The 23,450-nt window shown below is 42.4% G+C and overlaps 1 protein-coding gene across 4 annotated transcripts in view; it reads left to right on the top strand.

The window, feature by feature from the left end:
• Positions 1–23,450, top strand: part of RNF144B (ring finger protein 144B) — a 183,704-nt gene that overhangs the window by 82,692 nt on the left and 77,562 nt on the right. The window contains exon 1 of one of the 4 annotated variants that reach the window (XM_043590724.1): positions 19,482–19,593. The exons of 2 other annotated variants lie outside the window; for them this stretch is intronic. The gene's annotated coding sequence lies outside the window, so the exon portion shown is untranslated. Of the gene's footprint in view, positions 1–19,481; positions 19,594–20,243; positions 20,366–23,450 lie in introns of those variants that run through there. One more of the 4 variants, XM_043590723.1, reaches the window with a different exon arrangement.

Below are 23,450 nucleotides of genomic sequence, written 5' to 3'. Positions count from 1 at the left end.
CATACACTTGGACTGTTCACTTTTCCAGGAAACCTGCCTCCTCCTTGCAGGAGGCCAATGCTGACAATTAATGTACTCAGAGTTGTTGGACTCTCTTCCCAATGTATGTTTGCTGTCTTTCTTCTTGGTTAAGATGGGGCTTCCACTGAGATAGGAATATTGTCTGGTTTGCTCGGGCAAAACACCTGGCCTTTTGCCCTGAGTAGATGTTTAAGAAGTAGAATTAAAATGTTTTATACCAACCTTCTATTTTTGTCTTCCTTACAAAAAAGTTCCTGGTATGAAAAGAAGGGGGGTTGATTTCACCTGTAACTTTATTTGGGGAAGCAGGAGCACTGGCAGAGAGTCACTTGACCGGGTTATTAGGCGCTCGTCCATGTTGGGCCGGTACCTGCCTGTTTGACCCCAGGGAAGTCTGTTCAATTTTCAGTGCTCAATTTCCTCATCTATGAAAGGGGGATGATAAAGCCAACTGAAAGGGTACTGTGAGTATCCCGTGGGATGATGTTTGTGAGAGCGTCCGATGCGGTAACATTGCTGTAGTAGCAGCTTCTGATTTGTTTTCAGGGGTTGGAACTATCCTTCCTCTATACCCAGTTTATAATGGGCATGCAGTAATTTGCTTAAAGACTTGTTTATTCTAAACCTGGAGCATTGTACTCAATGCCTTTCGCTCAGTCCCTGCAGAAAAGGTGTACGTTGTCCACGCCTTTGTCATTTCCGCCTTCATCTGAATTTCTGAACGCAGTGTAGAACCAGGCCCTGTATAAATCGGGCATGGTGTAGATCACAACGTCTGCATCCTGCTCATTTGGCTCATTTATTATGTTTTTGGATGAGAGCCCTAAGTTGATGTGACATCAACAGAACATCTTGACCGGTCTGAACTGTTGAACGGAAACAATGAGCATGGAAAGGACAGGCGGCCACTCAAGTTTATCGTGTTCTTTTGAGCTCTGATTTCTGCTTCCCCATCTCCGACTTTAGTAGCCACAGGTAGGTAGCACAACGTCCTGTATGAGGATGCGTAAAAATTAAAGGTTGGAAAGATCGGGAGTGTTTTGTTTGTTTTGTTTTTCAGAATTTATGTAACAACAACATAATATGGGTGACTCTGAAAAGTTTTGTCTTCTGTGGGTCAAAGAGGGTACGATTTGGGATTGGTGATTTTCCACATAACCACCGAGGAGGAGAACTTCAGCCTTTATGTTTGCAGATTAGGTCATAGGAAAGGAAGCCAAATTGACCGGAGGACCCCTGATCCCAGCAGAATGATCTAGGATCCTTGCACCAAAGTTTCTATCATTTGTCTTGATTTGTTCTCTCTCCCCTTTACACGGGGAGGTGAAGGAGTCTTCTTTCCTCGCCCTGTTCCTCGGTCGGCCGCATTACTGTCTCACACAACTGCACTATTTATCTTTATTCATTCCTGCTTCTCAGGGCAGTCATAAAATCACCTTTTTGTCTTTAGAGAAAATCTGAAAGTTTTAACATATTACTAATGAGCCTCATTGTGTTTAAGAAAGCACTGGGTCTGAACAATCAGGAATAAAGCTAGAGGTGACTTTCTCTGATGATTAACTGCTTTTATTATCCCTTGGAAAGTTTATAAATGAGTAGTTTTAAAGTTTTTTTTTTTTAATGTTTTTAATTTTTAATGGAATGCCTTGGCTGGAGAAATTTTTTCTGCCATCAGCAGAGCTTATCCGCCATCCATCTCTCTCTTTTTGCTCATGCGGTTCCTTTTGCCCAGCCCCCTCTCTGTTGGCTCCCCACACTTCTGCCCAGGCTCTCCGGGTTCTGCAGGGCGGGGTTCACAAAGCCGCCTTCCGGGATCCGGATGGCACAACACCGGGGCACTGCCCTGCCTGGTATACATGTCTGACTTTTCCTACACTGCATGTTTTGTTTATTTTTGTGTTCCCAGCACCTAATAAAGATCTCCGTAGACAATAGGAGCTAAATAAAAGTTTGCCGGATGAGTTGCTTCATTCAGGGTAAGAGCATTGTGTGTACTAAGGACGGAAAACCAGAGGAGGCCAGCTCTCCTCATGGGGGAGGAGGCAAGTGGGAATGGAGAGGGTGTGTCCCAGAAAAGTTATACCTTGAGTCACATTTTGGGGACGGAGGAGCTGTTCATCAGGTGGGAAGAGGTGGGGGGAAATGGGCACATGGAGAGCCAGAGGAACTAGTGAATGTGAGATTTGGAGCACCTGAAAATAGTTTTGTGTGGCTGGGACACAGATGCAAAGTGAAAGGGTCAGAAGATGAATCTAAAAAGGTAGGCAGGTTATACGTTCCTTTGAATTTTGTGCCCAATAAAAAAAAATCACTTAGGTCATTGGCCAGAATTACTTCTGTGATGCACTGATGGATGGTATAATACCAGCTGGGATTGGATCTCATAAGGATTAGATGAGTTACTACTTAATTAATTTTTGTAACAATGACTTCAAAGTAAATTGGGTGGCTATACTGGTCGCTGTTCGAAATGAAAGTCTGCTGAAATCACAAACAGATCTTAAAAGTTTTAGGGGATTCTACCTGACGAAATATTGGAGTCATAATATAACCCTAAATAGTTTATATCACGAGAAGACTTTGTAGCTGAATCAGTATTTTAACAAGGCTTTTCTGATACATCAGCTACTAATCATTTAAAAATGTGATTAAACAGGGGCGCCTGGTGGCTCAGTCGGTTAAGCATCTGACTCTTGATTTTGGCTCAGGTCATGATCTCATGGTTCATGAGCTTGAGCCCCATGTTGGGCTCCATGCTGCCAGTGCAGAGCCTGCTTAGGATTCTCTCTCTCCACACCTACCCCCCCACCCCCAATAAATAAATAAACTTAAAAAAGTGTAGGGGCACCTGGGTGGCTCAGTCGGTAGACATCCAAATCTTGGTTTCGGCTCAGGTCACGATCTCACACTTGGTGAGTTCGAGCCCTGCGTTGGGCTCTGCGCTGACAGTGTGGAGCCTGCTTTGGATTCTCTCTTTCTCTGTCTCTCTCTGCCACTCCCCTGCTCGTGCTCTCTGTCTCTTTCTCTGTCTCTCAAATAAACTTGAAAAAATGTTTAAAAAATGTGATTATGGCAGTGCAAGCTAGTGTAGCCACTCTGGAAAACAGTATGGAGGTTCCTCAAAAAACTAAAAATAGAACTACCCTACGACCCAGCAATTGCACTACTAGGCATTTATCCAAGGGATACAGGTGTGGTGTTTCGAAGGGACACATGCACCCCCATGTTTAGAGCAGCACTATCAACAACAGCCAAAGTATGCAAAGAGTCCAAATGTCCACTGATGGATGAATGGATAAAGAAGATGTGGTATATATATACAAGGGAGTATTACTTGGCAATCAAAAAGAATGAAATATTGCCACTTGCAACTATGTGGATGGAACTGGAGGGTATTATGCTAAGTGAAATTAGTCAGAGAAAGACAAAAATCATATGACTTCACTCATATGAGGACTTTAAGAGACAAAACAGATGAACATAAGGGAAGGGAAACAAAAATAATATAAAAACAGAGGGGGACAAAACAGAAGAGACTCATAAATATGGAGAACAAACTGAGGGTTACAGGAGGGGTTGTGGGAGGGGGGCTGGGCTAAATGGGTAAGGGGCACTAAGGAATCTATATGCTAACTAATTTGGATGTAAATTTAAAAAAATAAAAAATAAAATTAAAAGCAAAAAAAAAAAAAAGAATATACTACCACCAAAAAAAAATGTGATTAAATTTAGACATTTTTCTATAATGACTACTGTGAAAATACAAAAGATAATAGGGGCACCTGGGTGGCTTAGTCGGTTAAGCGTCCGACTTCGGCTCAGGTCATGATCTCGTGGTTCATGAGTTCAAGCCCCGCACTGGGCTCTGTGCTGACAGCTCAGAGCCTGGATCCTGCTTCAAATTCTGTGTCTCCCTCTCTCTCTACCCCTCCCCCACTCATGCTCGTTCTCTGTCTCTCTCTCTCTGTCTCTCTCAAAAGTAAACATTAAAAAAAATTTTTAAAAGATAATATACGCAAAATACTTAGTACAAAGTAGCTTGCCTGGCACACAGTAGGCGCTCAACAGTATAATGTGTTTCTTCCCCCAATGGTGCCAGACCTCAGGAAGCTTCCACTTTATGAACTTTTGGGAGAAACTGTAAAACAAAACAAAACAAAACAAAAAAACAAGAAAAACAAACCAACACCCTGTCTCCAAGTGTATATTTGTTGAAATATCCGCTAATTCTTTGGTGAGAGCTTGGAATTTCCTTGGTGATTTTAAACAAGATTTCCTCTATTCTGTGTGTTCATTGGATGAGTCTTAGATCACCAGGGCCGATCTGATGTGAGCACAGACATTTCAAAGCCTTGGTGGGACTACCTGTTTTAACAGTTGCTTACATTTAAAAATAGTTCTAGCCCCTTGGCACCTCAGGGTTTCTGTGAATCATGCCGAGCCACTCTTGACATGTACAAATATGTTTTCCTCCTGGATTTGTAGGCGGGCAGCGGGTTTGTCTGGTGTCTCCCAGTGCCTACTTATGATGGGGAGGAGTTGAGATCCCAGGTTGGAAAACGAAAACTTGAACTAGATGTTTGCTGGGCACCATCCAGGAGCACTGCATGCCTTTGGTTTGTTTTGATTAAATTCCAAAGTGATACAATTGTCTGGCTGTTAAAGATAACTAATTGCCTTGTTTTCTACTTAGAGGTGTGATGGTTCCAGATTGGCAAGTTAGGATGGTTTTGCACTGGGACACTGGGACGTGACCATTGTCACTGGGGTTTAGTCTTTAGGTGAGCAGGGCAGGCTACCAGGGCACATCACCAAGACACATACAAGGGAGCATTTCTTTGGAGATGTGCGATTTTCCAAGCTCCAGTTACTAGAGTACTAAGTGTACTAAGTAGTACACTTATTAACCCACTTGGATAAAAACAAAGCAAAAGCATACCAAATACAAAAAGTAGAGATTTTTAAGATCACATTCCCTAATTATAATCCAATTAAATTGGAAATTAATAGGAGCACCTGGATGACTCAGTCGGTTAAGCATCCGACTTCGGCTCAGGTCATGATCTCGCGGTTCATGAGTTTGAGCCCCGCATTGGGCTCTGTGCTGAGAGCTCGGATCCTGGGGCCTGCTTCGGATTCTGTGTCTCCCTCTCTCTCTCTGCCCCTCCTTCGCTCATGCTCTGTCTCTCTCAAAAATAAACCTTAAAAAAATTAAATTGGAAATTAATAATAAAGATATGACCCCCCCCCAAATGTCATTTGAAACTAAGAAATACTCTCCTAGATAAACCTTTGATCAAAGAGTAAATCAAAGAGAAATTGTACAGGGGTGCCTTGGTGGCTCAGTCAGTTGAGCCTCCAACTTTTGATTTCTGCTCATGTCATGATCGCATGGTTGTTGGAGAGAACCCTGCATCAGGCTCTATGCTGGGTGTGGAATCTGCTTAAGATTCTCTCTCTCCCTCTTCCTCTGCCCCTCCCTTGCTCATTCTCACTCTCTTTCTCTCTGTCTCTCAAAAATAAAACAAAACTAATAAATGGTGATTCTTTAGAAAGCAATAAAAATTATACTTGTATACTCAATTTTTAAGGCATATTACCCAAAAATTTACTCAAAGGAAAACCTGTAAAACAGTAAATATATATTATTATTCATGAGAAAAAGACTGACAGGGCACCTGGGTGGTTCGGTTGGTTAAGTGACCGACTTGCTTTCAGCTCAGGTCACGATCTCACAGTTCATGAGTTCAAGCCCTGTGTCAGGGTCTGCGCTGATGGAACTGAGCCTGCTTGAAACTCTCTCTCTCCCTCTTTCTCTGCCCCTTCCCTGCTCTCACATGTGCTCTCTCAGTCTCAAATAAACTTAAAAAAAAAAACCAACCCTGCTTCCCTCAAACCCCAAACCCCAAAACCCCTGCTTCCCTCAAAAAGAAAAAAAAGAGGTACTGATAAAGTTAAAAGTGGCATTAATGGAATAGAAAAAAAGCAGAAAGGCTAAATAAGACAAAAAATTGGAAAAAGTAAAAATATACAAGATTAGGAACAAGGAAACAGACACAACCACAGTGGCAGGAGAGTCGGAAAGAATTATAAGAAATACACGTGGAAACTGTGCCGAACTCTGTAGAAACAAATTTGAAAATCTAGAAGAAATGGACAATGTTGGAAGCAGAACGTAAGTGACCCAAATTGGATCGTGTAGAAAATTCAACCAGATCACCAGAAGTCTCAGTTTGTGCCTGCTCGGCCTGTCCCACCTGGCATTGGTTCTGGACTTTATTATTTTCACAGTCACTAAAATAAGACGGGGTAGTGGTCCTCGACCTCATGAGAACGGGTTTTCGTATGATCTCTGTAGTGCGTGTGGTGAAGAGTGTTTTTACCTTAACGCATGCTTACGTACACTCCTATGTCCCCCCCGCCCCCACCAAGTTCTCTCCAAATGCAAGTTCACTTACATCTCTCTGTAAAGAGCAGCCTGCAGAGCCCCTGCTAACAAGATGAAACATGCTCCTACATTGGTGGCTAAGGACAACTAACTCATCCCAGTCCTGCTGCTGGCGGGAAAGGTCCTCCAGGCTGCTGGCCCTGCCGGCTATGTGGCCTACTGGTCGGCAGTGCTGTGGCCTCCCCTCCCCTCTGCCCCCGTGGCCTACAAGAGCACGAAGCTGCCAGGTTGGGCCTGGGTGCGGTCAGCGTGAAGTGTGGGAAGTCTGAATGTTCTCCGGGTGGTGATTTCGTCATTTTTGTGTGGTGTAACTCGAAAACTCTCTGTTTTGTTGTTTACTAACTTGGAAATTTGCTTTGGAAGAATCCCCCGTTGCAGAAAATGAGCTAAAGAAGTGCAAAGTTTAAAGAAAAGTTGAGTTTTGGGTTTCTGTTTCTTAGAAAGGTAAGGATGAATGTGTAATTCACACACCTACTGAAGCAACATCCATATCTACTTTAAAAATTTGCAGTTGTTATTACTTTTTAAGTTATTTATTTTGAGAGTGAGCAAGTGAGCATGAGCACGGGAGGGACAGAGGGAGAGAGAGAGAGAGAGAGAGAGGGAGAGAGGGAGAGAGAGAGGAAACCCACACCATCAGCATGGAGCCCTACTCGGGGCTCGAACCCACGAGCTGCGAGATCATGACCCGAGCTGAAACTGAGAGCCAGACGCTCAACCAAGTGAGCCACCCAGGTGCCCCAAGTTTGCAATTATTTTAAGAATACTTTGCCCGAAGATCAAGATTTAACACCTGCAGCCTCAGACCGTGTCCTTAAATTTTATTCCATGAAGCATGGCTCTTCTAAACCTATTCCAGTCATTTTCAACTTTGGTTGCTTACACATACATGAAAGGTGAAGTCACTGCTGTTGATCTGTTGGCTCCGACAGCAGAAGAGAATTTAACACACCAACTGTGCCAGTTTCATGTAAATGTTACCACATGCTTCACAAAGAAAATCAGTTAATTTTTTTACCTGAATGGTTTCATTATTTTCATATAATTCAGGAAAGCTTTTAGGAAAATCATTCTATGGAAGTTTACATGTTTAATATTACTGTGAATTCTATTATAAATTTGTTGAAAAAGTTTACCATCAAAAATGAAATTTAGGGGCACCTGGGTAGCTCTGTTGGTTAAGCGTCTGACTCCTGATCTTGGCTCAGGTCAGGATCTCACGGTTTGTGGGATCAAGTCCCACATCAGTCTCCACGCTGCTAACGGAGCCTGCTTGGGATTCTCTCTGTCCCTCTCTCTCTGTCCATCCCCTGCTTGTACTCTCTCTCTCTCTCAAAATAAAGAAATAAACCTTAAAAAATGAAATTTATCTTTTTAACAGCTTTACTGAGGTAAAATTTATAACCCAGAAGTTTTACCCATTTTAAGTGCACAGTTGGAAGATTTTCAGTAAATTTGTACAGTTGTGCATCCATCCCTGCCATTCCGTTTTAGAATGCTTCTGTCACTGTCATCCCTGCAAAAGCTCCTTGGTGCCTCTTTGGAGTCAATCCCCATACTCACGTTCAGCCCCCGGAAGTGCCAATAATGATTTATTTTTCAGCGAGAACACAAATAAGCATATTAGTGGGGCACAATGTCAGAGTGTACACAATGGAATTGCTAGAATGAGAAGTCTGAGGGACAGACATTTGCACATATAATTGCACAGAGAAGTCATTATCTCTTTTGAACAAACTGCAAGGGAAATAGAAATAGCCAAGTTTTACAAATATTTTTCTTCATACGCTAAGTTGTTGAACCAGAATATTTTTGTGATGAAGCCGAGTATGGGTTTTTCTGTCCTTGCAGCCCAATATCGATCAGATTTTACAAACAGTTTGCAGAACTACTTTGTAAATCAGCCCTAATTGATTGTATTGACATTTGTTTTTTTGCAGAGGAGTCCTCTAAATTTGGGTTGTATTTTGTTTGAAATCGTTTGGGTTGTGTTTTGTTTGAAACCAGTTAGAATTTTTTTTTTTTAAGTTTACTCATTTATTTTTGTGAGAGAGAGAGAGAGTGAATGAGAACAGGAGAGGGGCAGAGAAAGAGGGACATAGAGAATTCCAAGCAGGCTCCATGCTGTTAGCTCAGAGCTCCATGTGGGTCTTGAACTCAGGAACCGTGAGATCATGACCTGAGCCAAAACCAAGAGCTGGACACTTAACTGGCTGAGCCACTCAGGTGCTCCTAGAGATTTTTAATCAAAGTATTAGTTAATGAAACAAGCAAAATAAATATTCAGGTTTTGAAGTTTTGCAAATTGCAATTATGGGAAAAAAGGTCACAAACAGGAAGGTACTAGAATCTATCCTTACAAGGTAGGAACTGAGCCAAGTCAATGATAAGAAGTCAAACACAGTATGCAGGATTTAATTTTGAAATTTTGTAGTGGCACTTGGGATATCTAGAATTGTGGATGGAAAGATCCTTTTGATGCAAATACTATTCTTATAGGATACACTTGTGTTGTCCTCAAGAACTCAAAATAGATTGAATTTTAGAAAGTTTGTGTTTTCAAGGTATCTAACTTTGATGGAACAGTAAAAAGAATCGTAAGTAGATACAATTCATTCTGATGAATTTTTTTTTGTATTTCTCAAAGAAAGGTATGACAAACAAAAAATACAGCGTCTTTTAAAACACCGTGGCTTAAATATTTGTATGTCTCAATATAAAAATAAAAATTAAGAATATACTTCATGTAGTAGAGTTTTCTCTGAGCTTACCAGGTATTTGAGCACTGAAGATGAGTTATCTTCTCGATTAAAAATATTATGGTCTACAGAGAGGAATCAGTTGAAGGGGTCAATAATTTCAAATATATTAACTATGAAATGTACCTTTAAAGAAGATTGTAGTAATTTTTAAAAAAATAAATGTTTATTCATTACTGAGAGAGTGTGACTAGGGGAGGAGCAGAGACAGAGGAAGACAGAGAATCCTAAGCAGGCTTTGCACTGACAGGAGTGAGTCCGATGCAGGGCTTGAACTCATGAACCGTGAGGTCATGACCTGAGCTGAAGTCACTCAGCTGGCTGAGCCACCCAGGTGCTACAAGATTGCAGGAATTTTTATTAAGAAAATAAAAAAAAGATTGTATATGAAAATATAACATCTTTCATAAAAATAGCAATGATGCAGTGTTACTAACAAGCTGATTAAAGAACTTGAATATGCACCAAGACTAATTTTCTTTGCCGTATTTTAAAAATTAAGATAAATTAATATAAAGAAGTTTAAAAATTGTTTTAAATGCTTGTATTCATAAGCATGCTGTTTTATTTGTTTAAGGTTTTATTTCTGAGAACAGTTTTTTGAATGGAACCGTGCTGTCAGCCCACCGATATAATGAAACCAACTGTTTTGTCCATCACTATATATTTTAAAAGTTATATGATGTCAACTAGTTATAGCATCTTCTTTCATTCTTACAGTGTCCTGGCTTGAATGAGAAATTCTGTCTTTAAGAGTCAGGTAATTGCACTGTTAACTTAAACTTTTCCAGATCATAGAAAAAGATGTTATCTCCCCCAACTCACTTTGTGAAGCCAGCATACCTGTGATATCAGTATAAGACAATACAGTGTGATTAAGAAGGTGTTATTCCAGGTTACAAATTTGGTTCTATTTAAGAAAATCCAGCAGCACTGAACCCACTGTAGCAAAAATCTAAAAGACAAGTAATACGAGCATATTAGCTGTTGATGAGAAATCTGCTAAGTAGAATCCAGTATATTCCTAATGTAACTCTTAAGGAGGTATAGAAGGGAACTATTAGACATAATAAAGATTATTTGTGTAAAACCAACAACGAACTTTATATTGTGAGATGCTAAAACCAATTCAATTGAAGGCCTATGACCAGCATTTTTATTTACATCATCTTTAATGTTGTAGGAAATGTGACAAGACAACAAATTACATTGCTGACTTATGTACTGGAATGGAAGAGAGAAAAAAAACACATATTCTTGTTGCTGAGATGACTGTGTTTACACCCCCAAAAGTGAGACCAAATCAGAAACAGAACAGCCACTCTAGTAGGATTAATACGCTACTCAGAGAGATGGCTGGATGAGAGATAAATGTAGAAATTGAAAGCTTTTTTCTAAGTAATGAGTTACACGAAATGGAAAAATCATTCCCTTAAATAATAAAAACATAAAAATATACATAATATATAAATTTCCCACAGTTCAAAAATAGAATAGCTACAGGGGTTTTTTAAAAATTGCATAAAATGATCAAAAAGTTTTATATTGATTATACCCTGTTGAAAACTAGGAAGAGTATGAAATATAAGAATATTATTAAGTCATGTGGTGCCTGGGTGGCTCAGTCGGTTCGTTAAGCATCTGACTTCGGCTCAGGCCATGATCTTGTGATCCTTGAGTTTGAGCCCTACATCGAGCTCTGTGCTGACAGCTCAGAGCCTGGAGCCTGCTTCGGATTCTGTGTCTTCCTGTCTCTCTGCCCCTCCCCTGCTCGTGCCATCTCTCTCTCTCAAAAATAAATAAACATTTAAAAAAAAGGATATAAAGTCACTATAATTAAGACAATATTGGCCTAGCAAATGACAAATAGACCACTGGAACAGAATAGATTCAGAGATAGATCATTCAGAATAGATAATGCAAAATACAGAAAACATTATACTTAATATCTGATGCATGTTGTCATCCAATTCCTTGGAGAAATACTGGATTACTTAATATGTTGTTCTGGTATAGGTAGTTCTCTATCTGGTTAAAGCATAACAGAACTGATACCATTTAAAGATAATTCCTTAATGGATTAAAGACAGATCTAAAAAATGAATCCATAAACATCTCACAGGGATATCTAGGAAAGCACACATGTGTAACCTAAAGTGTGGGAAACCTTAATTTATTACATTATACATTAATGTGTTTAATTTATTAATACATTAATTTAATTAACTAATATTAGGTATAATATATAAAGAATTCTTCAACTCAGCACCAAAAAAACGGGCAGAGGACCTGAGTAGACATTTTTCCAAAGAAGACATCCAGATTCTCAACATCACTCATCAGGGAAATGCATGGAAAGATTCTCAACATCACTCATCAGGGAAATGCAAATCAAAACCACGACAAGGTCATGAGATCTCAGATTCATCACACCAGTCAGAATGGCTGGTATCGAAAAGACAAGAAGTAACAAGCGTTGTCGAGGCTGTCGTGAAAAGGGAACCCTTGTGCCCTGTTGATGGGAATGTAAATTGGTGCAGCCACTGTGGAAAATAGTATTGAGGTTCCTCAAAAAATTAAAAAGAGAAATATCATGCAACCCAGTAATCCCACTTCTGGATGTTCACCTGAAGAAAATAAAAACATTAATTTGAAAAGATATGCACCCCTATGTTTACTGCACCATTGTTTATAATAGCCAATATATAGAAGCAACCTAAGTGTCCATTGATAGATGAATGGATACAGCAGATGTGGTGTATATACACAATGGAATATCACTCAGCCACAAAAAAGAACAGAATCTTGCCATCTGCAATTACATGGATAGATCTAGAGAGCACAATGCTAAGTAACATGAGTCAGACAGAGAAAGACAAATACCATATGATTTCGCTTAGGTGTGAAATCTAAAAAACAAAACAAATGAACAGATGAAAAACTCAGACTCTTAAATACAGAGAACAACTGGGTGGTTGCCAGAGGGGAGGGCGGTAGGTGAGGATGGGCAAAGTAGGCGAAGGGGATTAAGAGCTACAAACTCCCAGTTGCAAAGTAAAGAAGTCACAGGGATGAACGTAGTCAGTTATACTGTAATAACATTATACTGTAATATGGTAACTGAGGGTAACTGCACTTACTGTGGTGAGCGTTTTGTAGTGCATATACTTGTCAGATCGCTGTGCTGTGCACCTGAAACTAATATGTGTCAACCGTACTTCAATTAATTAAAAAAACCCTGAGAACCCCAGAAGCTATTTAAGAAGAAAGAGGTGCATATCCGAATATGTACAATCAAAAAGCATTTGTTTTCAATATATGAAGTTTATTGTCAAATTGGTTTCCATACAACACCCAGTGCTCATCCCAACAGGTGCCTCCTCAATACCCATCACCCACCCTCCCCTCCCTCTCACCCCCCATCAACCCTCAGTTTGTTCTCAGTTTTTAAGAGTCTCTGATGCTTTGGCTCTCTTCAAAAAGCATTTTTACAGAAGTAGCAACATAAAATAAGTCAACACATCAGCTTTGTTTTTGGAAAAAGTGTTTGTAAAATATATTTCAGGCAAAATCTATAATTTACAAAGAGCTCCTACAAACAGGAAAAATATTAACTATTCTAAAGGAAAATGGACAAAGAATATGAATAGACATTTCACAGAACTGAGATAAATGGTGTGTGTGTGTAAGAGAGAGAGAGAGAGAGAGAGAGAGAGAGAGAGAGAGAGAGGGAGGGAGAGAGCGCATACACAGTGTGATTAAATGAGCACCGAGAAAAATACTTATAAGGCACCATAGTCTGTTAGCTTTAGTACATGGTGAGTGAGGGGCTGATGTGAGTGGAAAGTGAAAGAAAAGATGCTATGGCACACTTCTTACAGACTACTGAGGAAGACAGGCAAAGAAATCATTGAGTGCTCCCAGGTGCCCTAGAGAAATAAAGAGAAGTAAAGAGAAAATGTATATGTGTCTGAACAGAGAGGACTCTGGGCAGTAAATTATTTTCTTCACTGCTGGCCTTACAAGATCGTTAATTACTTGTAACTAGTAATTCCATGAGATCAGTATAGTTACGTACGTCAGGCATCACATGAGTCTAAAAATTATTGAGAGGCCCTTGGTAAGAAGCATTTTGCAAAGACCTGCCACATGACCGTGATGATTGCTTATTTAAACTGATCTTTGTGTATTTCATCATCAATAATGCCACTGCAGAGTCCAAGGGGAATGGGAAGGATCCACTTAAGGAACGTGGGTTTGTAAGAAGGATCTCTCAGATTCCATTCTGTTGGCCATGCAAACATTGTTGCACAGAGTCTATGGTTTTTGCTACAATTGTTAGTACCTAGCAGAGTCCTTGAGACGCTCCTTCTGCTCCTCCCGCTCCTCCTGAGGATGGTACTGTGGCCTGGGCTCTGGGAAGTTATACCCCCTGAAGATATGCTGAGAAAGATCCGGAGAACTTCAGGTGTAAGGTGGTAGATGTGGAAAGGAAATAGGCTTCCCAAGTGTAGGGGATGTTTTTCTCTTGCAGGATACAGAATAGGAGCCCTCCGCCTCAAGGTACCCACATGTCCCAATCCAGCATTCATCTAGCCATGACTTCTACAACCTTAATTTTGGTTTCTTTGATCTACTGCAGATGATAGTATGTGTTAGTTCAACCTGGCTTCTGGTTCCACTGGAGACTTTATGATTCAACATTTTGTCGGAAGAGGAAAGGGGGCAATGAACTAGCACAGTGGCTGGGATGATGACTTATGGGAACTTTGCTTGGAATTTTTTTTTCATTGACCAATATGTAGGAATTTGAAAGAGATGTTAGTATCAGAAGGATTAATGCAATCTTTGCAAATATGAGGATCCTCAAGGCTATTTCGTCAGACTTTCTAGTGGAGAATCTTTTTTTTTTTTAAGTTTATTTATTTATTTTGAGAAAGAGAGAGAGAGAATACCAAACACGCTCTGTGCTGTCAGCATGGAGCCCAATGTGGAGCTTGATCCCAGGAACTGTGAGATATGACCTGAGCTGAAATCAAGAGTCAGATGCTTAACTGACTGAGCCACCCAGGCGCCCGTCTAGTGCAGAATCTTAAGTCAGGGCTAATGCAGTAATTATTTCTGCAGTTAGGTGATGAACAAGAGGGCTGAATTCCATTTTCTCATTGGCCCATAACCCCAGCTTGCTAGTGGTTGTTGTAGGTGGGATGTTAAGAGTCTTGAACGACTGAATCCTTTGGAGTCTTGCTGTCTGGTTGAGCTCTCCCATCTCGAGTCATGATGGGTTCTTGTGTGGCATAATGGCAATGGGATTGAGATTATTCTGGTCAGATTTTTCTTGTTGGGGCTCAGCTGCTTTTGACCTGCTGTGTGAGATGTTGAGATGCTCTTGTATGGATGAAGTAGAACCAAATGACATGTCTTTAGCTTTTTGAAAACTTCTGTTATTAAGTCTGAGGCAATTGGACATCATCCTGGGCATATCTCTGGAATAGTCTCTATCATATTGTTTTGTAGTGTTCTTAAGTCTTATTTTGTATTGTGTCTCACTCTTAGTTCTGTGCTCAATACTTTCAGTAAATGTTGATTGAATGTATAAATGAGCACCATTAGATGCGCCAGAAAAATGCAAATAAAATTATAGCTGTTCGGAAAGGAGAAATGGCCAAATTGTCAGCAGCAGGACACCATGACCTTTGCCTTAAATGTTTTCCTGTGGACAGAATTGCACTTTATTGCAGAAGCTGGTTTCTCAATACTTGTGTTCTTTCATCTGACTTTTTGAAACAGAACAAATCTTTTCCTTTAATTTAGGTTTTAACACAGGATGTAATTAAGGTGTCACATCTAAGGTATGTGTTACTAATTTACCTACTAAGGTGTATCAGAAGAGTAATTTCAGCTGCATAAGTGAATCTTGATTTTTTTTTAATTAAAAAAAATTTTTTTTAATGTTTATTTATTTTTGAGACAGAGAGAGACAGAGCATGAACAGGGGAGGGTCAGAGAGAGAGGGAGACACACAGAATCTGAAGCAGGCTCCAGGCTCTGAGCGGTCAGCACAGAGCCCGACGCGGGGCTCGAACCCACGGACTGTGAGATCATGACCTGAGCGAAGTCGGACGCTTAACCGACTGAGCCACCCAGGCACCCCGATTTTTTTTTTAATTTTTAAATGTTTATTTATATTTGAGAGAGAAAGAGAGAGACAGAGCGTGAGCAGGGGAGGGGCAGAGAGAGAGAGAGAGACAGAGACAGAATATGAAGCAGGGTCTAGGCTCTGAGCTGTCAGCACAGAGCCCGACGTGGGGCTCGAACTCACCAACTGAGAGATCATGACCTGAGCCGAAGTCTGACGCTCAACCGACTGAGCCACCCAGGCACCCCGATTTTTCTTTATATTAATTAAAGAAATTTTTGAAAAGAAATTCCATTTGATTCTCTTCTTATGTAGGACCTCAGTGCATTTTATAATATATAATATATATCTATTATATACTACATATAGTATGGCATATATTATTATGTAGCATCTTACATGTACGTGTTGAGAAAGCTAGTCATTCTATTTCTACATATATTTTTGGCCTCATATGTAGGGAGAATATGCTTTGAATTTATTTTGGTTTTGCTTTTATATGACTTCAGGTATATGACAAGCTAATAGATTCCTGTCACAGTTTGGATTACTTACGGTTAATGTGAACATTTTGTTTGCTTTTTCTTTTATGGAGGTATGTAATTCAGACTAGGAAATGATTCTCTATTATGAATATCAACAGGACTGCTGTCTCATGTGGACAGGTTGTAATATCGTGTCATTACTGATCAGAAAAAAATATTTTTATAGATCGTAGTGGCTGGGTTTTACTTCTCAAATGTGATATTTATTTTTGTGGTCTAAAAGAAGTAGTTCCTTCTCACCCTTATTTGAGGGCTCTTTTTTTTTTTTTACCTACCCTTTAAATCCTGGTGTTCCTTTGGGTTCTCTTCTGATCCCTTTCTTTTTGCTTCCCATTTTCCTTCCTTAGATGAATAACATTGACCGAGCTCTTATTATGTATCAGGACAGGGCCATGCTGTACAGCTGAACAGGTTGTGTACTGCACAATTCCAGGAGGTGACCTTCACTGCCCCCAAGACTTGGGTGGTGTCAGCAGGCATTGTGCTAGCTACTTTACAAACCCCTCGTTTACCCCCATAACAACCTAGGAGATGAATATCATCATTCCTCTTTTATAGATGAGAGAGAAAACTGAGTTTGGGGTATGTTAAAACTTGTTTAAGGTTACCCAGTAATGAGTGGGCAATGGAGTTTGGATGGGTCCAAAGCCTTTGCGTCCCCACAGCATGCTACCTTTTGTGGGTGATCTCAGCTCTTGGTGAGCTGATCCATACCACCACCTAAATGATGATAATTCCAGATCTCTCTGTTGATGGCCTATGAGACAAGTCTTCCAGCATGTACCAGAGGCCCCTCGGATTCTGAATGATTCAGTGCATCATCATTTTCCACATAACTGCTTCTCCTCCATTCCTACTCTCAGTTGGTGGCACTCGTAACCTGGGCTCCTCTCCCCCCTCACCCCCACATCCAATCAGGCCCCATCACTTCTCTTTCCCAAATCTCTCTCTGTTCGTCCCCTTCCTTTCTGTGCCAGTTGTTACTATGTGGGTTCAGGCCATCATTCTTACATTCTGACTGCATCTGCTCTGACTTATGACAAGCACCACCTAGCTCCTTGCCCTGTCTGTTGCCTCTGGCTCATTCTTCTCTCTCCACCTTCCCCACTCGGCTGCTTGAAGACACAGCTTTGAGTCCCTTTCTCAGCGAAGCCTTTCTTGATTGTTTTCACCAACCCTTTCCTTTAGCTGAATTGCCCTTCTCTGTGCTCCCACAGAGCATCATTTTATCATTTCACTCATCATGGTACCCTGATCATTGCTTTTCTTGTCTGACTCCTCCCCTGGACTAAGAGCTCTTTGAGGACAGGAACCGATTTGCCTTTGTCTTTCTAGCATCTAGCAGCTTGTCTGGCAGGAGATCAAGAAATGCTGGAGAGAATCAATGAATGCACACTATAGACGAATTAGGCAGATCTGAAAGAGTTTTGATTAGTATAGCTTTGTAATATTGCTTGAAATCAGGAACCGTGATGCCTCCAGCTTTGTTCTTTTTTTTTTTTTTTTTCAAATTTGCTCAACTGATTAAAAAAAATTTTTTTTTAATGTTTACTCATTTCTGAGAGAGAGAGAGAGAGAGAGAGAGAGCGAGCACAAGCAGGGAAGGAACAGAGACAGAGAGACGGACACAGAATCCCAAGCAGGCCCAACACGGGGCTCAAACTCACAAACCATGAGATCGTGACCTGAGCTGAAGTCAGAAGCTTTAACTGACTGACCCACCTGGGGCGCCCCCAGCTTTGTTCTGTCTTAAGACTGCTTTGGGGGTCTTTTGTGGTTCCACGCAAATTTAAGGATTGTAGGTTCTGTTTCTATGAAAATTGCCATCAGAATTTTGATAGGATTGCACTGAATCTGTAGATTGCTTTGGATAGGATACACATTCTAACAATATTTATTCTTCCAGTCCGTGAGCACAGAACATCTTTCCAGTCTTTGTGCTTTTAGTTTCTTTCGTCCATCTCTTACAGTTTCCGCGTATAGGGCTTTCGCCTCCTTGCTTACATTTATTCCTAGGTATGTTATTCCAGATCTGAAAAAGTTGTTCACATAATACTGTAGTGTTCTACATGTTGACTTGGATTAAAATTTTAACGTGATTTTTGTAAACCTGCATGGTGAAAATAATCGATGCAGATGTTATTTAACTATGCATTTTTTCCCCTTTCTTCTTGCCGTTTGGCACAACAGGCAGCATGATTATCGCTTAACGTATGTTTTCATGGCAGCAGTCTCTTGCCTTATCCAGTTGACAAAAGATTCTAACTTAACTGCATGATAATTTAAAACGTGGATTCTGTGTTGAACTTTGGTTTAAGGCGTCAAAGTTTTGTATGGACACCAATGAATAAACTAACCTCTCAGAAGGAGGTTTGTTTCTCTTCCCCGACTCCAGTCCATTGGCAGTGGTCACTCTTCTAAGGAAACGGCTGGAGGTTGGTTATCTTAGAACCTGAGCTACTCTGCTAAATCTGAGGTTAGACCACATGGGGTGGTTATTCACAGGCACCTTTTTCACCTAACAGGGATTCAGGTCTCATTCCAGCTCTGCCCGTATCTGGTTCTAGCCAACCACTTAAATCTCCCTGGACATCGGGTTCCTTGCCTTGAAAATTAGGCATTTGGATGAAAGTAGCCAGAACAACTTTTCAATCTCAAACGTTCCCTGATTCTATTACTCTGGGTCCCTCCTCACTTCGTGTTCTCTTACTGTCTTATTTCCCTTGCCTGCCTTCCCTTCTTCCCCTACTGAGGGACTGGTCCAGGCCTGTCCTGCCATCACGCACCCAGATAGCTGTGTTCTTCAACACTTGGATTCGACCTGGAGGTTTTCTTGAACACAGAGGGCTGAGAAGCAGTGTACTTGTGTTGGCTGGCCCGGAGCTCACTGCCACTACTTTGTTGGCACGCTCAGATCCCTTCCACAAAGGGCGTGTGGGTCCCTTCCTTTTAGGAAGCACATTCCTGACGGCCTTTGTAAAAGCACAGTGAACTTGAGTCTCGAGTACAGAAAGATTCCTGAATCAGAGCAGCGACATTTCTAAATTGCAGCCGTTGGACAGATTTGGGACTATGATTGTGACCTGGGCTGGGGGTGGGAGTGGGGGGGCGGCCTGGTTGGCAGGGACTGAACAGATAGATCATCATGTTTTCCACATCACACACAGTAAGCGTCCAAGGTTTGGCAGTGAGGAAGGCACACCGTAGCATACCCTACGGTTTCTGGATATTTGTGTCACCTTTTCTTTATTTTTTTTAATTTATTATTATTTTTTTTAATTATTATTATTTTTTTAATGTTTATTTTTGAGACAGAGAGAGACAGAGCATGAACGGGGGAGGGTCAGAGAGAGGGAGACACAGAATCTGAAACAGGCTCCAGGCTCTGAGCCATCAGCCCAGAGCCTGACGCGGGGCTCGAACTCACGGACCGCGAGATCGTGACCTGAGCCGAAATCGGCCGCTTAACCGACTGAGCCACCCAGGCGCCCCGGCCTTTTCTTTAACGTCATACAACCTGTTAGGTTACAATGGGCTCCCACATAATTTTTCCGTAAAGCACTTCAAGCAAAATTATAGTCATCAAGGCGTGCCTCTAATTTTAGGAGGTAAACGAAGCCTGTGCTGATTCGATTTGCCTGCGTTCTGACTTCCTCACCAGCCCCCAAAGGCCAGAATCAGGTACACGGTGTTTTTTGAGAAGACGCGCGCGGGGCAGCGTGTCTATACAAAACCGTTTTCTGGGAAGGCAGGTCGGGGGTTCCCGGCAGCAGAAGAAGGCGAGTTAAAGAGCCGGGATCGGGAGGGAGGGCGAAGGTGTCCCGGCAGGACAGGCGCAGAGAAGCAACAAGCTTGGGAGGCCAAGAGGGGACATGCCCCGGTCTGGGCAGGATGAAGGACGCGGAGGGCTGCAGCCACACTCCCTGCCCCGGATTTCGGCGGCAGCCGCCCCAGAAGGGCGAGCGGCAGAGGTCCCGGGGCGGCGGAGCGAGCGCAGGAGGGGCCGGCGGTGGGGGTGGGGGGCGGCGCGCTGGGGGCCGGGCCCGCACGGGGTTAAAAGAGCATCACCTGCAGCTCCAGGGCGACCCAGATGGGAAGTAGGAAGTGCCGCGCTTGAGCTTCCTGTATAAATACACGCGCGGCTCCCGGCGCCGCCGCTGGTGAGCTGCGCTCCACGCTCCGCGGGGTCCGGGGCGTCGCGGCCGCTCGCCGGGGGGTGGGGGGGGGCAGCGGGCGCCTGTCGGACCTCCTCCCCGCCTCCCCCCTCCCGCCCGCGGCTGCACCCCCTCCACCCCCCGCCCCGGTCCCGCTGCCGTCCCGCGGGGTGCAGAGCTGGGGCCGCGGAGCCCGGAGGACCGCGGAGGGAATGATTCGGCTCCGCCTCCCCGGGGCGCGCGGGCCAGGCTGCTGAGAAGCCCCGGCGGCGCCCGGAGGAACCGAGCCCTCCCGCCAGGTAGGTGTCGCCGAGCGCTTGAGCCGCCGCGGGCGGGCGGGCGGGGACGGAGAGACCCGGACTCCATGGTCCGTAGCTTTCTTTTCTGCCTCCTCTGCTTAACAGCGCACAGAGTGGGATTCCTTCCGAACGCCTGAGACACCTGTTAACTTTGAAAAATAGACGCCCCTGGAAAAGGTAGAAGAGAAACCGGTGTCGTTTCCAGTAACACGGCCTCTGCGAAATGTACCGATTGGCAAATGCAAGATTAGGTCAGACCTCCCCGGTGTCTTTCTTAAGGGGAGACCAGAAGTTGGCATCATCTCAGACGTTGACCTTCCGTTGTTTGGAAACGCACACAGCACGGTGTTGACACGCGTAGATGGGAAGGAGATGGGATCTTGGCCATACGTTATAGCGATTATTTTGTCAGGCAGTTGCTGATAAGACAGAGGGACACTCGGATCCTGTATCGCCGTTCCCAAGTGTTGGGTTAAAATGAAAGGGATTCCTGTTTCAGCAGAGAAAAGGGATCTTGAGCTTTCTCCTCTCGGGGCACCTTTTGCTTTCCTTGTGACTTTGGGGGATCCTGCTGTGAGTCTACTCCTGATGCATGCACGTCTTACATTCAGATTTCTCAGAAATGCATTTCCCTGTCTGGGAAAACGTCCTCTGTCTTCATGCTCTCACTACCGTGGGTCACTTTCTTATTTCTTTTCTGCTGCAGGTATCTGATTAGAGGTTAGCTGGGAGTCCCCATAGGACTATCAGTGTTCTAAGGTGGCATTTCTGGATGTTTGTTTGAAGTCTGCAAGGTCTGAATTAAAGAACAATGTATCTCACATTTATGAAACAGCAGATGGGGCGGGAGGGGGGGGGGGTCTAGGCCCAGAAGCAAAATAAATGGACTTGGAGATGACTCAGTTTTTAGGGTGTGGGTAAGAGGAAAAAGGAACCCAGCCAGCCTTCACAGAGTTGCTGGCTAATTAAAGTATCTGGCTGCTGCAGTGTGCACTGAGATGAGCCTCTGGGTCCCTGGTCCCTTTCAGATCTCACTACTCTGTTGGTCCCTCCATCTGCTGACCCTGTCCCCTCTTCCCAACCCTAGTCCTTTTCCTAAGTAGCAGCCCCGTCACTATTTCTGAAATGGTCTTGGGGAGGGGGAGGGGGCAAGAAAGATAGATGTAGCAGAACCATGGGCCCCACTGGGATCATTGTATTAAACCCAAGGCCACGTTTTCACAGCCCTCCTGTTTTACCCTTGCACACCTGTGACTGGTCTTTTTTTTCCCTTGTGGTGGGCACACACTTGGAGAAATAGGAAAGAGAAAAACCCTTCTGTTTCTAAAGTAGCCTCTGATGAATTGAAACTGTCGTGATGAGTAAACAAATACAAGGTACACATGTATATAGAGAATGTAAGTGTAAAACAGATGTCAAGTCGCGGAATCGGGCTGCTTGAACTTTTTATTTAAAACAAACAGGAGAAAACATAACCCCCCAAGCCCCCAAACCAATCACCCTAGATAACTTGCTCCTACACTACTGTGCTGGAAGTGAGGTGTGAGTGTGGTCAAGCACTGTCCATTTACCCAGAGTTTTACAAATATTTATAGTCGTCTGTGCCAAATATCTTTGCACTGAGCCCCACAGAACATTCTCAGCATTCAAAAGCTCCATTCTCATGAATGGCTTTAGTTCATTGGCAATTTAAAGGCATCCAGGCTTTCAAAGTAGGTCAGTTTAAGACACGTCTTTTTTTTTTTTTTTTTTTTAATAATTAGTTTTTGGGTCTCCCAGATTGTGAACCAGGTTTTCTGAGCCAAACTTGACAGCAGAGAGAAAAATTATCCTTTATCTAGAAAGAAAGAGGAAAAAAAGCTTGTTTTATCTATATCATAAGACCACTTAGCTTCCTGAAAACTACCTTTCTCTTCAAGAAGATGAGTACTTTTAATCTGAGAAGGTAAATTTAAATTTTCGATTTTGAGAAGCAGGTTTAATGTGTTAAGTATTTAGGAGCATTTATAAGGACCTCAGAATCATTGCTCCGTGGTGTTTCTGCTAATTCTGGCTTCTGTGTTTCCCGTGGCCTTGACTTATGACATTACTTTCTTGTTCAGTGAGGTTCTTCGTGTTTGAAATCACCAGTTTGAGGTAGAGGTCAGGAATCATGCTGAACCCAGATGTTGGTGAAGGAACAAAGTCCAGACAGTTTTGGGACTAAACCTACTTTGTGCAACTGATTATTTTGGATATGGGAAAGGAGCCAAAATGCCACACAAATCCTCCTTTCCACTTTGAGCTTTGGGGAGTAGGCATCTGCAGTCATTAGTCCTGAGTGTTGGGACTGTTTTCCAGGGATGCCTGCTTTAATTTCTGGAAGCTTCTATTCAGTCATGTTGTTTTACCCGAGTGTGTTAGATGTTTGTCATCTTGACTTTTTTTTTTTTTTTTGGTAATGTTTCCCGTATGTCATCTGAGTGTTAAGTAACCTGAAGAGGCATAACCTCACCAAAGTTAATTTAATTATTTAATTTTTAATTTGCTTTTTCACCTTTAGGTATAGGCAGGAGGTCTGTACTAATGTTCTATTTTTATTAACTTTGGCATTTGCTTTTGCTGGGTCGATGCATATTTCTAAACCCAGCACATCGCATTTCAATGGTTATTAAGACACGGGAGGCTATACATTAAAGAAAGTAAAAGCGGCCAACGTTTTTGCAACACGGAATGAGAAACTTCTCGTTTACGAGGAGACCTCTTTCCTTGAACTGAAATCACAACAACCTAAGTGCAAAATACTTCTCTTGTTCACAGTTGGGGATACTGCTGATCACATGGCTTTTGTAGCATCTGTTAAAGAACATACTCTTAAACCCGTGTCTCCTTGGTTCCCATCTCCTCTGCAGTCATGAGTTTGAGGGTCAGACTTTTACTCAACTGGTTCTTTGTCTTTGGGGGAAGAAAGAACACATCATCTCTCATTTGTCTCTTTGCTGGACTTGTGGTCAAAGCTTCATAGAAACCCACAAATTGTCCTCTGTTATCATTATAGAACATTATCTGTTGACAACCTCCTCAACAAGTTTACTCCTTGTAAGTG

The sequence above is a fragment of the Prionailurus bengalensis genome, chromosome B2, assembly GCF_016509475.1.
Source record: "Prionailurus bengalensis isolate Pbe53 chromosome B2, Fcat_Pben_1.1_paternal_pri, whole genome shotgun sequence".
Lineage (NCBI taxonomy): Eukaryota > Metazoa > Chordata > Mammalia > Carnivora > Felidae > Prionailurus > Prionailurus bengalensis.
This window is presented reverse-complemented; position numbering and strand designations above follow the sequence as displayed.